Source organism: Apteryx rowi, unplaced genomic scaffold, assembly GCF_003343035.1.
Source record: "Apteryx rowi isolate R43461 unplaced genomic scaffold, aptRow1 scaffold_119, whole genome shotgun sequence".
Classification (NCBI taxonomy): domain Eukaryota; kingdom Metazoa; phylum Chordata; class Aves; order Apterygiformes; family Apterygidae; genus Apteryx; species Apteryx rowi.
In genome coordinates this window covers 678,767-681,378 of record NW_020447408.1, presented here as the reverse complement: position 1 = coordinate 681,378, position 2,612 = coordinate 678,767, and the positions used below count along the sequence as shown (strand labels likewise).

General features: G+C 60.7%; 2 protein-coding genes across 2 annotated transcripts in view; one reads left to right on the top strand and one right to left on the bottom strand.

Moving 5' to 3' along the window:
* Positions 1-1,625, top strand: part of USP31 (ubiquitin specific peptidase 31) — an 84,229-nt gene extending 82,604 nt beyond the window's left edge. The window contains exon 21 of the transcript XR_003256611.1: positions 1,481-1,625. The gene's annotated coding sequence lies outside the window, so the exon portion shown is untranslated. The remainder of the gene's footprint in view (positions 1-1,480) is intronic.
* Positions 1-2,612, bottom strand: part of HS3ST2 (heparan sulfate-glucosamine 3-sulfotransferase 2) — a gene marked incomplete at its 5' end in the record, with an annotated part of 12,335 nt that overhangs the window by 5,396 nt on the left and 4,327 nt on the right. The window lies entirely within an intron of this gene.

The following is a 2,612-nucleotide window of genomic DNA, read 5'->3' as shown; positions in this document are numbered from 1 at the left end:
GGGGCGCAGGTTCGATAATCCCATCACAGCTCTGTGCTTGCTGCTGTGCTTGCACGGCCCGCAGGCGCGCAGGGACGGCGCCCGGGTAAATATTTGCCTGTTGCAGCTCATTGTATGCAGAGGATTTGGCGGCTCATGCACGGCGCTCCGCAGGGGCTACAGCCTGAAGTGTGTGTAATCCTGCGCTGCAGCCACTTGTCGGCATAAAAACAAACTGTTTAATTTGGCAAAAAAATCCCAAGTGCTGGCTCCCGTGGCGAGGGCTGGGCTTTCTCCCTCGTGCAGCTGATGCTGCTGTCTTGGTACCAGCGGCAGCACGCGGGGCTGGGCAGCCGGGGCAGCCGGGGAAATCCGTCCAGCAGCACCAGGCACCAGCCCGCCGCTCCTCRGCGCCATGTCCCACCCGCCTCTCCAGCGCCTCCGTGCCGGGGCGGCCACGAGCGCTGCTCCCGTGGCAGCTGGAGGGCCGGGATGACCGCAAAGAGTCCCTGGAGCGCGGACCTACGGGCAGAGCTGGCAGCAGCCGAGCCTGCGCCCGGAGGCGGCGGGAAGGAGGGAGGAGCGCCGGCCCATCGCAGGCACCGCACATGCAGGGCAGGGCGACGTGCGGGGGAAAAACCGGAGCAGGAGCATCGCAGCCAACAYGACCGCAGTGCGTGAGCCTGCCGTGCCCGCCGTTTCCGCCGTGCCCACCGTATGCAGCCTGCAGCACCCGGCTGCTGGCAGCACTACACAAATGGGCATCAGCTGAAAGCTTGAGCAAAACCCGATGAAAACCTGCAAAATTGGGTCAAGCATACGAGAGGCTGAGGCGCGAGGAAGATAAAACGGCACTGCAAAACGACATTGCTGCCAGCTTTTAGGACACTGCAACCCGCCAGCTGATGAGCAAATAGCAGGGGCTGACAGAGCTGCAGGCCCCTCGGAGGCACTGGCAGGGCACGCAGCAATGCTCCCCCGGCCCCAGGCTGCTCGCTGAGCCGCCGTCGCAGCTGGAAGAGCGGGGATGACAGCATGCACGTAACGGGGAGCAGGGGAAGAGCCGGTGCTGGGAGCAGGGCTTCCTGCGCTCGCATTAGCGGAGCAAGCCGGGGACAGCTGCATCCTCCCAAAGCCCTGCATTTCAGAGCCTCGGATCGCAGGTTTCTCCCCAAGGGGAAAAGCTCTAAGTAAGTACGGGGCTATGACCCGGCACGTCCGGGAGAAGCCTGGCCCAGACCCGCCGCCCAGCTCTCGCTGCTGTCTGAGAGCATCAGGGCTCTGCACCGAGTCCTGAGTTTTAATGATGGATTGACTCCCATTAATAAATGTTTATGTTCAAAGAATTTAGACCAGTGCTCACAGGCGGATAATGAGGGACATTTCAATGCATACCAGCAGTGTGAACACAGTAATTAACTTTGTTGCTGATTCATTTTTAATCATTTAAATGCTCCGGAGATTTGCAGTGTCCTTTAAGTCAACAAAATCTTTTCCAAAGGGCAGACCACCGATGTCCTTCAGCAGCACAACCGATGCATAATTCCCGTCTTCCTGAATAGCTGGGCACCACTGAGCGTCCAGCGAAAGGAACCGGCAGTGCCAAGAGGAGCCCAGCTGGGAGCAGGGTGGAAGGGAGCCGGTGAGCAGCCAGCACGGGCAGGGGCTGGCGGCCGGCGGCGCCGGTGCGGGAACCTGGCCTGGCGATGGTGTGCGGGGCCACCGAAGGGCTAGGGTCTCCCCCTCTCCAACTTCCAAGGCAGCAGTTTTCTTAGGTGAAACTTTAAAAATTAGTATTCATTAAAAATCACATAATACGCCACAGCTGCTGCAATTATTCCCTAATTAAAAGCTCATTCCAGAGATAAGTTGCGTGCTTGGTGATGTTCCTGTCTCAGGAGTGTGCAAAGGGACGGGGCGACGTGCCGCCGTCAGGAACGAACCGCCCCGACCCGGCGGCCGGGCCCCGAAGACCCGGGCGTTGCGGGGGCCAGCGCCGGCGAGGGGCGATGCCTCATGGTGCTCATGGCCACGTGAGGTTAAGAGCCGGGTTTCATGCTGTCGAAGCAAAGGTTAGGAAAGTTGCAGTGTTTACAAACAAGGTCATGGAAGAGGAAGCAAGAGCACGCATCATCAACGCTGAGGACGTGGCACCCGTGCGGCTCCGCCGCCCCGTGTTTCTCCCAGCGCCTTTGCTGGGGAAGTTCTCCCACGCTCTGGTTGCTCCCGAGGACCCGAGCTCGGGGCACCACCTCGGCCAGACCATGCCGGGGCTCTCCTCCCCGAGGAGCTGCCGGCCGGACCGGCGCCCACGGGCACGCGCAGCCGAGGCAGGCACCGGGGAAGACGCCGGCCTGCAGGGCAGCTCCTCGAATGAAAGCAGCCTCTGCCGGCAGTTTCCCACCCTCTCCTCAGGGACAGGACACTCTCTGAAGTCAAGGAAACTTCAAAGCATCCTTGAAGCTTGCTGCCTTCCTCTCTTCTTACTAATTAGCTTTAGCAAAATGCCCTGCCAGTCAAGCCCACAAAACGGTGAGCACGTCGCCGGGCAGAACCTAATGGGCTCCCGGTTGTGAGCGAGCCAAGCTGGCCATTAGCGGAGAGCAATTAGCGAGGCAGCGTGCAGGCGCTGC